This window comes from Haliotis cracherodii, unplaced genomic scaffold (genome assembly GCF_022045235.1).
Source record: "Haliotis cracherodii isolate W230 unplaced genomic scaffold, xgHalCrac1.p SCAF_22, whole genome shotgun sequence".
Taxonomy (NCBI): Eukaryota; Metazoa; Mollusca; class Gastropoda; order Lepetellida; family Haliotidae; genus Haliotis; species Haliotis cracherodii.
The window spans coordinates 12,956,871-12,971,652 of NW_027266278.1; the positions used below are offsets into that span (position 1 = coordinate 12,956,871).

Genomic DNA, 14,782 nt, shown 5'->3' on the forward strand with positions numbered 1-14,782 from the left:
TCAAATTTTGAGTAAATATAAAAATTATTTTTTTTGAAAGAAGTACCAATTACTATCTCTTCGAAGTCAATTTTTCTTCATTAAACAAATCTCACCCAACAACAAATTCTCGCCCAAACGATATCCTCAAGCTTTGAGTAGCGTGAACTACTTATCACATGAGGCAACAAACATGTACCCCAGATAGAGACATTCTACCATCTAATTCCCACGGTAATGACAGTGGCAATATGTTCAAGGGAAGTAATGACGGCAGTATGTGGAAGAGTTGATTACAAAGGATATCACATATTCCACAGTGACCTAAGGAAGGCCAAACACTTTTTATTTTTCGTTTCAGGGGCCCGCCCCTAGTGAAAAACAGCTGGAAAAGAAATTTATTAAACATAAACATATTTTTATTGTGTCTCCCACAAGTATTATAGATCCTGTTATACAATATAAAATGTTATACATAAATTCCATGTCTGCATCACCATCAATGATTCAAGAAGCCAGCTGCAGTTTTAACTCCACGGCAGAATGACTTTCATATTAACAAATAAATGATTGACATAGCCAGTGATTGATATCATGAGCATCGATCCACGCAATTGGGATCGATGCCATGCATCAACCAAGTCAGCAAGCCTGACCACCCGATCCCGTTAGTCGCCTCTTACGACAAGCATAGTCGCCTTTTACGGCAAGCATGGGTTGCCGAAGACCTATTCTACCCGGGAATCTTCACGGGTCTGGCCATTAAGTAATCGAGTTTGGAACAGACAATGCTGTTGGGGTATGACCTTGTGTGAAAAAGCTAATAAAACTGTGAAACAAAAAATTTGAAAATTGTGGCCTAACCAGTCACAAAGCATTGCCTGTTTCATCATCGATGATGGTGAGAGTGGGCGTCATTTCCTCGCATTGAGTGGCCTGATGGAGGACTGAAAGATCACTACAGATGAGAGGCACAACCGGTATATTCCTCCTTCCCCTTCCTCATCAGCTGTTTCATTACGCCGATGGAGCATAGATACTTCCTTGTTCATCAACAATTAAATCTAATGCCTTTAAAGTCTGCCTGACGATGTTTTCACCGTGAAGTATCACTGAGCACGAACCAAAAGTCTTAATTCAAATTCAGTCTTTGATTTAGAAGTTCCTGTAACACATTCATTAACGTTTGTTTGTTATTAAATGCCGCACTCAGCATTTGGCCAGCTATATAATGTTGGCCATTAAGTTGTTGGTTTGTTGTTTAAAGACCGCACTCAGCAATATTCCAGCTATATGACGGCGGTCTGTAAATAATCGAATCTGGACCAGACAATCCAGTGATTGATATCATGAGCATCGATCCACGCAATTGGGATCGATGCTCATGCATCAACAAAGTCAGCAAGCCTGACCACCCGATCCCGTTAGTCGCCTTTTACGACAAGTATAGTCACCTTTTACGGCAAGCATGGGTTGCTGAAGACCTATTCTACCCCGGAATCTTCACGGGTCTGGCCATTAAGTAATCGAGTTTGGAACAGACAATGCTGTTGGGGTACGACGCCACATTATCTACGAAGTCTGACCACCGGATCAATTCTATTGCTTTTAATGGCCAATATAAGTTGCTGGCGAAATTCTTACCTGGAATCCCTATTGTCGTTGAGTATAAGGACATATATTTATTATTCAAATCATAAAAACAGACTAGGCAATGAACCCCTCCAAGCTGCCATGAGTTGTCTAACTTAGCTGCATCAGGATGCTGGCCATAGGATGAAAACCCAAATTGGCCTGGTTTGGAAACGTCAATATTTTGAGGGATCCCTATATTTTGATATAACTTTGAAAATGACAGAAAATGCATTCAAACAAGAATTTATCGTAGGATTATAATTGTTTTCAGACATTGTATGTTTTTGGATGGCCATTTTATTATTCAAACTCGCCCATGGGTTTCTGGCTCAGCAAATTGTCACGGCTTTGCTGATTGGGCACAGGGAAACCTTCAAGTCAAGGTCACAGAGAGGAGGTGCTGTTACCAGGACGATAATCAGATTATCAATATTTGAAACCCGTGGACCTTGCAGCTAAGGGACACAACTCTGTACAGCAAATTGAAAGTTTGAAAAGAACATACCCAAAATCGGATTTCCCATATTTCAGGAACTTCATGAAGAGGTCTGTTCAAAATATACTCAAACAGAATATAGGAATAAAGCATTTTTTAACCGTTCCCTTATTTATTGCCTTCAGTATACATGTCATGTGGGAAAAAAACGGCAGTTGGATAGTCTAGTGGTTAAAGTGTTCACTCGTAACGCTGAGGACCCAGGTTCGTTTCCCCACATGGGAACAATGTGTGAAGCCCATTTCTGGGGTCGTAAGCTACGTAAAACCATCCTTACTCACTCACTCACTCACTCAAGTAAAACACATTACTGAAATACAAATGAAATACATACATTTAACATACCAGTACAAAGAGAAATTGGAACCTGTTTCTTCTTGGACTAAGCTGACGAAACGACCCTCACCATGTGAAGACTGAGTTTGTGCTGTGCATAGTGCATACTGTTTGCTTTTGTGACAAGATCCTCGCTCTATTCAACACCCTATAGATGTTTACACAAACCTACATCCACACGGCAGGGGCTCAAACCTATACGCCTTTCAAGTAGCCACAATCCAACCATGCATTTTTCAATGACAAGGAAGCAAGTTAGGGTTTTCACGACATGTATTCCAATACTTGACTCACTGGTACGCTTAATGACTAAACGTCAATGTAATATGGCTAAAACATATAACAGCCTTAAGGTGTTAACGAAACAGATTGATTTTCACAGGTCTTATTACCGTATTCTACATAATAAGCGCCCAGGGCACTGTCAAAATTAGGGGGGCTCTTATTAGAATATTATTTTGGTAAAAAAAACAACAGAGTTGAAAGATTGTTAATTTCATGGTTTTAATGACAGATGTTTAAGTATGACAGATATATTTTCCAGAATTGAATTTGCCTATAAATAAGGGTGCACACAAGTGCGTATTATACACAAATAAAATTAAGTCTTGTGTACATTGATCAATCGGAAAGGGTGCTAATTTCGATTGTTCACTTGCCGAAATATTAGCAAATATCGCCGTGGGCGCTTATTAGAGCGGGGCGCTTATTACATCGAATTGGGTATTCATATTCAGGTTTTCATACATCTTGTTTACCCGCTCTGCATTCAAAGCAATCTACCGTGACTAATTGAAATGCGTATGCACTATTATCAAGAGGTTGCATGAGGTGCTTGTGTGAGGGGCAGATTCAGGAAGTTAGTCTGTAATGGAGACTGTATGAACATCTGTTCAATCCGGATGTAGTATCAACAGAATCGAGTGATTGCTCTGACTTAAACCAGGTTATTGTAGCAGGGCGTGGAGTCATCCCACAGATGACATCCTAACCTTGTCAGCTTGCTGACGGAGTTAACCTCTTTGGTCATATGGACAAGGCGTCCGACCTCTGATCAGAAGGTCCATGGTTCGAATCCAATCACGGGACTCGGAAATTGTATGGCCGCTACATTATGGTTGATATATATATAATGTCTCCATAATTATACAAAATGACCTATAGATGTGTCAGTTATACTTGTTTAAAATGCACGTGAAGTGAATTTCTGGCTCAGATTCCACTTCAACAACCATAGCGTGAATCATTTTAATGGTTTAATTACTGTTATGTACCTGTAATATCATTAAAAATGAACACGGAGAGAAACCTTGAAATTCTAATAAATTTGATATCACAAAACAGAACATTTGAAAAAATAATAACAAAAATGGCCCAAATTCTGGCAAACCCGATAATACCTGAAACGTATCATCCATCATATCATCATAATGAGAGTAAATTTTCCCCAGTGTGAAGCATTTGCAGGGTTTTACCTGGACTTACGAAATATATATTTAAGGGCCCTTGCAGGCAATATGTGTGGTGTGGTGTGGTGTGGTGTGTTGTGTGTGTGGTGTGGTGTGTGTGTGTGTGTGTGTGTGTGGTGTGTGGTGTGGTGTGGTGTGGTGTGGTGTGGTGTGGTGTGGTGTGGTGTGTGTGTGTGGTGTGTGTGTGTGGTGTGGTGTGGTGTGGTGTGGTGTGGTGTGGTGTGGTGTGGTGTGGTGTGGTGTGGGTGTGGTGTGGTGTGGTGTGGTGTGGTGTGTGTGTGGTGTGGTGTGTGTGTTGTGGTGTGGTGTGGTGTGGTGTGGTGTGGTGTGGTGTGGGTGTGGTGTGGTGTGGTTGGGTGTGGTGTGGTGTGTGTGTGTGTGTGTGTGTGTGGTGTGGTGTGGTGTGTGTGTGGTGTGGTGTGTGTGTGTGGTGTGGTGTGGTGTGGTGTGGTGTGGTGTGTGTGTGGTGTGGTGTGGTGTGTGGTGTGGTGTGTGTGTGTGTGTGTGTGTGTGTGTGTGTGTGTGTGTTGGGGTCTGTAAAGTCATGAAATGGTGTAGTGTACAGTATGTTTAGATAATTACTTCAGGGCCTGGAACGAATCAATGATCATGTAAACATTGGTCATGATTGATGAAATAACAGACATCCATCACTGCTATTAATACACTGTAGGTACAGGTACAATAAATGTTATTGTGCATCCTCAAGATGCAGTTTATATTTGTTCTGTGTCAATTCTCTACATCGCGTAAAACCCTGTATTTGTGGACCATATATACTTGTTTACCATATCCATATACGAAAACACATAACTCAAAAACAAACCCATGTCAGTGATACAATACAGAGATTTTAGAAACATAATTTTAAAATGATTTACCTGAGCACCTACTCCTGCACGTAACAGCTCACAAGATGTCAGGTGTTACATTCAGCCACCGTACAACAGGATATGGATTATGCAACCTGCTTGAGCCCACACATGCCAGCCGACAATATCCTCTTCAAACTGTTATGACAAAGACTGTGGTTTACCACAGTCACGAAGTGGTCTCGCATCAAGTGTCTCAGTCTCATCAAATCATGAACTCCCATATCAACGGGACATGTTATACATGACTTCAGTTTACAACTTCACAATCTCCATTTTCTATTTGGGTTCAATTTTACAGCATATCCCATACCATATCAGTATTCACAAAATATTACCAAAGAGGCCTTTGAAACATGTAACTGATTTAACACAGAGATTTATCCAAGATTTCAAACTAAGTGCCCTAGGCAGACAATTTGGGAAACAATAATTATTTTTCTTAAATTGATCTGAGAAAAAATAAAGTCTTATGTACAAACCATAATATTAGTTAAAAATATATATTACTCAAAAGAAGTTAAGGACTATCTGATTCATTCATTTTACCATATTGTACTATAGTTTATCATGGCATGACATATTAACTACAGTAATATGAAAGAATCGGGTGGTCCTTAACTTCTTTTGAGTAGTATGTGAAATGAACTGGGAAATTTGTAATCCTAATTTGGAAAACTGACGGCCTCTGATCTGAATTTGACTTATGTTTTCATATTATCATATTCAACTGACATTTGCAAACATCCTAATTATCTACACATTTATTCCAACATGAACGCATTGTGATTTTAATTCATATTTTATAACTTCAAAGACGCCAGTGCTATCTGGTTTTCTAATTGATTTGAAAGGGAAGTTGAGAATGATGGTGGTCGAGCGGTAGGGATAATAAACCCTTCTGCTCTGCCGTTGTCTGTAATACCGTATTCAAAGTAAAAAGCGCCCAGGGTGCTTTTAAAATTAGAAATAGGGGGCTCTGATTAGAATATTACTTTGGTGGAAAAAACAGAGTTGAAAGATAAATTTGGTGGTTTATGCTGACAGCCTGAAATGTTTATATACGACAGATATATTTTTCCAGAATTTAATTGCCCATAATTAATGGTGCATATAACACACGAGTGTGTATTATACACAAATAAATAAGTCTTGTGTACATTGATAAATCGGAAGGGGTGCTAATTGGGATTGTTCTCTTGCCAATATATTAGCAAATATCGCAGTGAGCGCTTATTATGTCGAATGCGGTAAATTTGTAATATTCACAAGAAATATGGACAGTCATAATTACTTCAGGGGGCATGTATTGAAGCAAGACACTTAATATGGCAAATACAGTATGGATTCCAAACAAAGTGAGCCTGGCAAGGAAACTGAACAAAAAAATGGATAATCTGTTAATAGTCTGATGTTAACAAAAGTGATATGTTTACAACTCTGGTCAAACATATGAACATGGTTGGTTGGTTGTTTGTTGTTTAAAGCCGCACTTAGCAATATTCCAGCTATGTGATGGCGGTCTGTAAATAATCGAGTCTGGATCAGACAATCCAGTGATTGACATCATGAGCATCGATCCACACATTTGGGATACAATGACATGCGTCAACCAGGTCAGCGAGCCTGGCCACCCGATCCCATTAGTTGCCTCTTACGACAAGCATAGTCGCCTTTAACAGCCAGCATGGGTTGCAGAAGACCTATTCTACCCCGGATCTTCACTGGTCTATGAGCATGGCAATGGTGCTGACAAACCAAGAAACATAATCAGTGTAAATCTGGGATTCGAACCCATGATCACTGCTTGCGGGCATGCCTAAGGGACATAACTCTGCACAGTGAATTAGGACACCACAACCAGCTATGCCCCAGTGACTCTCATAAATGACAACATTGTGGACAAGCCTAACAGCTACTGCATCAATACATGTTGCTATGGAGATGATAGCCTACAGATGACTTGCAGATGCTATAACCAGTTATCACACAAGGGTGGGGCATCATAATGGAATGTCTATTCATACAGATTAGAAACAGGTTTCAACCATAGCTACAAGTAGAAACATGAAAAGAAAAAAATCAATAATTGTTCAGCAATACACTGTTGCAGGCATAACAAAAGTAACCAGTAGATACACGGATATATTCCCTACCCAAGGTGGTGCTGCTCCACTTGACACAGAGCAGTAAACACGGGCTGAGAGAGCATGTAAAGGATGGGGTGACTGAGTTCAAAGAAGACAATCAGATAGGTTGGTTGGTTGGTTTGTTGTTTAACGCCGCACTCAGCAATATTCCAGCTATATGACGGCGGTCTGTAAATAATCGAGTCTGGACCAGACAATCCAGTGATTAATATCATGAGCATCGATCCACGCAATTGGGATCGATGACATGCATCAACCAAGTCAGAGAGCCTGACCACCCGATCCCGTTTGTTGCCTTTTAGGGCAAGCATGGGTTTGCTGAAGACCTATTCTACCCCGGAATCTTCATGGGTCACAATCAGATAGGAATGATAGAGGGTAATGATGAATATGTATTTCAATAACTAAAAGGTACCTGTATAATTTCTTCTTCATGTCACTGGGAACCATATTTGTGATTTTAACAATGCAGGGAACAACCATTTGACAGAAGATGAGCGTTGAGACATAAATTGTAAAATTTAAAAGAATTATTGACAGATATTTATTTAGGATTCAAAACTAAGAGGCACCTCCCTTGCAGGCAAATTTGAAAAAAAAAGTTTTTTTTATTCAAACTGGGATTTTTTAAAAGTTCTTTTTTTCTAAAATTCAGAGGTATTTTAAATTGTATTATGAACTTGCATTCGATGTTATGATATAAACAGTAAACATTTATACCTTTTTGTCTTTACTGGTCCTGTTATCCGTGAAATACGGACTACATCTGGTAAGCCATACAATTAGCTTTTAGTTATTACACTTAAAATTCCAAACTGGGCCATTTGTCGTCCTTGGAGCTGAGGTCTAGATAAATAGATGCGGTACATCCCACAGCACCAGCTTGTATACATAGATATGTAGCAGTCAGCGCAGGAGTTTGTATTAGTCTGGATTACAGACCCTGATACAAATATATCAAATACAGCCCATGCAAGTCTATAATGTTTGGCAAGTCTAGATTACTGCAGTATCTGAAAATGAAGAGAGTCTCTGGGCTCCTTTTTATTAATTTTTTTAAAGATAATTTAACAACTGTTTTTTTCTGTACGATATGTTCATTTCAGAGACTAGATGTTAGTCTAGAATTTTATCATAAGTACACTGGCCAGGATGTTGCAAGCCCCCATCATAATTTACTAGCCCAAACACTCCCCAAACACTTCTGACAAAGTATGAAAGGAAAAGAAAATGACAGCAGACGTTGACATTAAAAGACACCATAACTGACTTGATGATTCGTAGAAATAGATATTCACTGACTACTGTTTTCAACTAGACATAGACTAACATCTAGTCTCTGAAATGAACATATCGTAGAGAAAAAAACAGCTGTTAAATTATCTTTAAAAAAAATAATAAAAAGGAGCCCATAGACTCTTCATTTTCAGATACTGCAGTAATCTAGACTTGCCAATCATTATAGACTTGCATGGGCTGTATTTGATATACAGTATATCTGTATCAGGGTCTGTAAGACAGACTAAACCAGACAGTCAGACCAGATTTACTTAATGTCACTAGCCCAGTTTAAAAGTCACCGGCATTTGGCTAGGGGGCAGGCAGCTATTTCAAACACTGCCATCTGTATTGACATTTAGTATGGTATTTAACCCTATAATCTAGTGGTTATGTCATGGGTGCATACCGTCTTGTTTACACTGACACTGATGTCCCCCCATCCCCCAACAACAACAACCCCACCCCCCCACCCCACCCCACCCCAAACTCCCAGACAAGGCAGGGCAATAAATGTGTCAATCCTATTCTAAGGGTCCTCGTGCACCCTTTGACCTTAGGCTATCTTGACTGGCCAACCACGAACCGGCCAGCTGCCATTCAGGAAGTGTGTGTTCATGTCTTGGTGAGAAATATTCAGAATCATCTCCCACAGGGCCGTGTAAAAATTCCAAAGACTTTTTGAAGAATGAAAGTTATGTCAAAATTCGGACAATGTTTTAAGATGGACAAATAGCAGATGTTCATTTTATTCTGTAACTCCCCAAAATAACAACAAATTGATCTATTTCGTCCTAAAATATTACCTACAAGATGCAAGAATGCCATTCTTATTTTCATTGAAAATTTCCCTGTTTTAGAAACATTAATTATAAAAATGTTAACCATCATCCAACATAATCTGTCTTTACTATACATCAAACATGGTAGTGTAACTCATTAACTTTTTGATATTTTGAAATGTGTATAAAATGATTTTTCATAAATAATTGGTCAGTTAAAATCACATAACAGCATAATACTACATTGTTGAGAACAATGAGAAATATTATCCATTGTTAATGATATCACTGTAACTTTAGCTTACTGGTAATAATAATGTTTATTCGTGGAGCAACATTTTAATTATTTTAACATTGTTACCAATATGCCTTATTGTCTAGGAAGGCAACACACAAGATATAGAATTACCTTCACCAAACCTTGAAACAAAGAAAAGCTCTTGGGAAAGAATGGGGACAATCCCTGCGAAAAAGGCTCAGAACTTGTCACCCCGACAAATAATTCATTATGGTTTAATAAATATTTTATAATATCATTTTTATCATAATTTATATATAAATAATATAAATATTTATAATATCAACAAATTAAGTGTAGACCCATGAAGATCCGGGTAGAATATGTCTTAAGCAACCCATGCTTGCCGAAAAAGGCGACTATGCTTGTCGTAAGGGGCGACTAACGCGATCAGGTGGTAAGGATCGCAGACTTGGTTGATGCATGTCATTGTATCACAATTGCGTGGGTCGATGCTCATGATATCAATCACTGGATTGTCTGGAGATAATGTCTTTACAGACCACCATCATATAGCTGGAATATTACTGAGAGCAGCATTAAACAACAAACAAACATATAAAATAATTATAACAAAAAACCTAAGTAATTGCTCTCGAGTAAACATGATAGATAGTCTTTCTCCAAATAAGGAAGGGGTTTTAAAGCGTGTCACGGAGATATACATTTGACATTGTATACATGCAGGAGACAGATCGCTGCAGCTTGTAAGTGATACTCAGAGTGGCAGCCTACACACAACTGTTACAGCCGGCAGGGTCATTCTTGAGTGGTTTATGAGAGCGTATCAAGTGTAGAGGAAATAGTTCATTCAGTGTGTTTCAAGTGAGCGGGGCTTTGGTTTCTCCGAGGGACACCATGGCTGGTGCATGGTGCATTCATTGTACACGTGAAGATTTGAACCCTGATCTTCTCCGGTAGAACGCCAGAGCACATACCTTTACACCACTGACCGAATCCACAACTGACACAGTACAAATACTCCTGATATCACTTTTGTGATTTAACAAAGGCCTTATGTACCTTGTTTTCATTTGTGAATTTGTTGTTTTTTTCTACTTGTTTTAGTCTGGACCACACAATCCAGTGATTGAAATCATGAGCATTGATCAACTGGGATACGATGCATCAACCAAGTCAGCGAGCCTGACCACCTGATCAAGTTAGTCGTCTCTTACAACAAACATAGTCCCCTCTTACCGCAATCATGGGTTGCTGAAGACGTATTCTCTTTTTTTCCAGGTGAACCTCATATTACCAAAACAAGTAATAATCTACAATAACACTTGCAATTACTTTACTAGGAGCATAAAAAATTGTTTCAGGCACATATTTTAAATCCAATGAGGAGAGATTACTTTCTTATTTGTATGGTGAAGCATCTTTCTACATTTCTTAACTTAAATCGTACATTTCAGTCTTCTTTATTAGCCTTGGTAGTGACGGAAACACTAATGTCTAGGTGACACGTACAAATGTCAAATAGGATTTGAAAACCTGTAATTCTGCCAATTAACAGGTACTTTCTTTACTTTTTTGTTTCATACCAGTCAGCAATATTCTGATTATTTTTGATAATTTTATTTGTATTTTTGTACAGGGTTGCACAGGGTTATATTTTACATGTAAATTGAAAAAATAATATATTTCAATTATATCATAGGCTGTAAATTATTCAGTCTGGATTAGACCAACAGGAGCTGAGCAATATCCTATGACATTGGTGACAATCAGTCAAGTCACAGAGCATGACAACACAATCACTTTAGTCACCTCCTACAACTAACAATAGAGTCCTGGGGACCTTAGTCTCTTATACAGACCCCAGAGCATATAGTTAATATAACATTAACCCTTTCCACTCTCATCTCCTTCTAAACTCAGCAGGCTGTAGTCCCCCTCCCCCCCCCCCCCCTTTCAGCCTGAGGCTTGAGGGTTCCTAAAAATGCTTATGTAAGATGTAGTACAGTAACCATGGAAACAGTTAACCTCTCGGCGTCATTTTAATCAAAAGTCCTATGTTATGCATCATATTGCTAGGCTAGGTCAACTAAAAAAGGTACCTGTACATTAAGGTTGACTTCATGACTTCTGTCTAAAAAGAAACTCTCAAGAAAGTTTAAACATACACTTAACGGACATATTTAGAAAATACAAGGAAATTACTTGAATACCTCATCTTACATTTCACATCACTTATGAATTCTACATTATGGCAACAAAGATCATTCCAGGAACCAGAGTGAGTGAGTGAGTGAGTGAGTGAGTGAGTGAGTGAGTGAAGTATGGTTTTACACCGCCTGTAGCAATATTCCAGCAATATCACGGCGGGGGACACCAGAAATGGGCATCACACATAGCACCCATGTCGGGAATCGAACCCGGGCTTCAGCGCTGATGAGCGAAGGCTTTAACCACTAGGCTACCCACCAGCCCCTTCAGAACCTGGACATAATCAGACAATGACATCACCTATTCACTGGGAACATTCATTCTTAGCCATGAATAATATGAAAGTAAAATGTGATTTCCTTTCCTTCATATTTACATCATTACAAAGCTATCTAATCACCATTTTAGTGACGTAGTAAGTTAGGTTTAACTCTGCTTTGAACAGTATTCCACTCATATCACAGCGTGTCAGCTAATTTTGGAGGAAACCTGAAGTGACGCAAATGACCATTTGAAAAGTAGTGGAATAGATTACCAACTTATTCAATATTAACAAAAGTAGAATCTGGATTAAGCTATTCAATAATCATTCAATAACTAGTTGACTAGATTAACAAGTTTTCAACAACAAAATTAGAATCTGGATTAAATTATTCAATTATCATATTATCAAACCTATATAATTTTATAGCGCAATTAAATATTCCCTGAAGACAGACATCTTGGACGATCTGAGGCAGGGTTGGTGTTGTGCCTGCAGCCACTTCACACCTACTGGTATACCGGGATGGGGCAGAGAGAAGCTGCCATCAATCACACATGACAAGTCCACAACAAGGAAGAGAACCAGGGGAGTGAGACCAGTGACCTCAGGCTGCAGTCAATGGCCATGAACAGTAGGAATTGGTCTAATTGGACTTACATCTTCATCTCTGTCATATTCAATATGAGTTGCATCCCTATTCATTCATTCATTTCTGGATTCTGCAATACCCTGGCTGCGGAGCATCCATCCATCCATCCATCCATCCTCCATCCATCCGTCCATCCGTCCACCCATCCATCCTCCATCCATCCATCCGTCCGTCCATCCATCCACCCACCCATCCTCCATCCGTCCGTCCGTCCATAAACCAACCCACCCACCCATCCGTCTGTCCGTCCATCCATCCATCCATCCATGGATTCTGCAATACCCTGAGTTTCATTTGTAATGGAATATAGAAACATAATTCTAAAATAAAAATATTCTTTTCAAACAATATTATTGTATATCATTATCATCATCATCATCATCCCTTAAAATGACTGTTTAAAATTAACCATGGACATCAAATGCAGACATGGGTTAGTATTGGTCTTCAGCAACCTATGCTTGTCGCAAAAAGCAACTAACGTTATGGGGTTGTCAGTGTTTGACGCATGTCATCGTATCCCAAATGTGTCGATAGATGCTCATGATGTCAATCACTGGATTGTCTGGTCCAGATTTGAATATTTACAGACCACCGTCATATAGCTGGAATATTGCTGAGTGTGGCATAGACAACAAACAAACAAAAGTAATGGTCCTAGGTAACCTCTGCTTGTTGAAGGAGCATTAACGTGGATCACAAGAAGTACAGATCAAGTTTTACACAGAAATCCATAAACGTTTTGAGTAAGAGTGACCACACACGATTTTGCGATTTTAGTGAGTCTAGTGACTCTCATCATGGGAAAAAGGCCATTTGGAGGAATAATTTCTAATGTGAATAATCTTCGTGTAATAGACAATCGGTAAAAACAGCTGTCGAAATTAAAAAAAACCTTAAAGGTCCCATTTCACAAGGCCACTAAAGACATTCACATCAAAAACCGGACCTAAGAGCACACACACACCACCCCAAATAAAATTAATATTTTATCATGATCCCTTCCTACTAATATACGACCAGTCACTAAATAATATCCAAATTAATAATTGTGTTATTTAAAAGAAATGTTTTTCATAAGTTTTGGTGACAGGAACATCCGTAAAGTGAAACATTCGCAAAGTGAAGCTTCCGTTTCTATTCCCAGAAACATATTATCTTGGTCGTCGCTTAATCGATCCAAATTAAGATGTTTTTCTCAGGATTATGCATTAAATACTTAGATCTACCGCCGCGACAAGGAACGCAAAACAAAAAATAGGAACGGTACCTTCTGACAGAAATTATCCAACAAACTGGCGTGCGTTACTGTTATAAATATTAAGATATCTTAATATTCATGTCCCGTTTTATCACCATGCGTGAGGAATCAAAACAACCATTGAGGTGAATAACAGCGGGCGGATAAACAATCTGTATACCCTACCGTGGCGATATAATTCAACAAACACATTCATATAGCCCCGTTTCCGAGTGTGCGATATGCAGCCGTTATGTACGCTAACACTTAGAGCGAAACCCTCACAGCTGATCAAAGACAATGAAGCTCAATGAAAGAGATCTCTAAATTTAGACACAAAGACTGAAAAGCAAAATTGAAAATGGTACTCGCTTAACGAGAAAACGACCAGCCTATGGCATTAACTGCTTTTTAGGATAAACATATATAAAAACAGCGTTAGAAAGATGACTTACTTGATTTCGTCCTTATCACGCTCGACGTTGTGATTTTGCTGCGAGCGACACATCTAACAGTAAACACTCCAATGTGCTGCTGGCCTACAACTACTTATATATGGTAGGAATACTTGCTTGGGTCGTTCCGCTTTAGTGCACTACCCGGGAAGTGAATAAGCAATTAGCGCCGGGTTTATTTAGTGGGATAATTAAAAACACAGATAAGGACGTCTCTCTTTTATTCTATGGATAATTAGCGATAAAAGGGCTTAATTTCAACAGACAATGTGTGTGATTTAGTCAGTAATTAACACCCGTTTTCTCACAGAAAGTTAACGACAACCAAAAAAACGACAATATGATGCAATAACTAATATTTGCAATAATATCGTACATATTAAAACTGTATGAAAAACGTTATATATTATCAGTTGTATTGTAAATAGCTTGCAGATATTTATAGCCCAAACCATGACGTAATGACAACACTGCGATGCCCAAACCACGTGGTTTACAACCGTTTACTGTTTACAGTGAACAAAGCGAGCCACATATATATGAACCTACATCTTCATAATAACATTTATAATATTCAAGAAGTAAAACTATACTCAATCAGATATTTCCAGTGGCTTTCCTCATTCTGCCATGGAATACAAAAACGAAGTCATATCTTAACACATAATGTATGTTGATTTACGGCTAGACATGAATTAAATACGAC

General features: G+C 38.8%; 1 protein-coding gene across 2 annotated transcripts in view; it reads right to left on the reverse strand.

Moving 5' to 3' along the window:
- The window catches only part of LOC139471170 (protein dispatched homolog 3-like), a 45,750-nt gene extending 31,596 nt beyond the window's left edge, over positions 1-14,154 (reverse strand). Inside the window, exon 1 of one of the 2 annotated variants that reach the window (XM_071253443.1) lies at positions 14,077-14,154. The gene's annotated coding sequence lies outside the window, so the exon portion shown is untranslated. Of the gene's footprint in view, positions 1-4,796; positions 4,912-14,076 lie in introns of those variants that run through there. The other variant, XM_071253444.1, reaches the window with a different exon arrangement.
- Between the last annotated feature and the right edge of the window lie 628 nt (positions 14,155-14,782).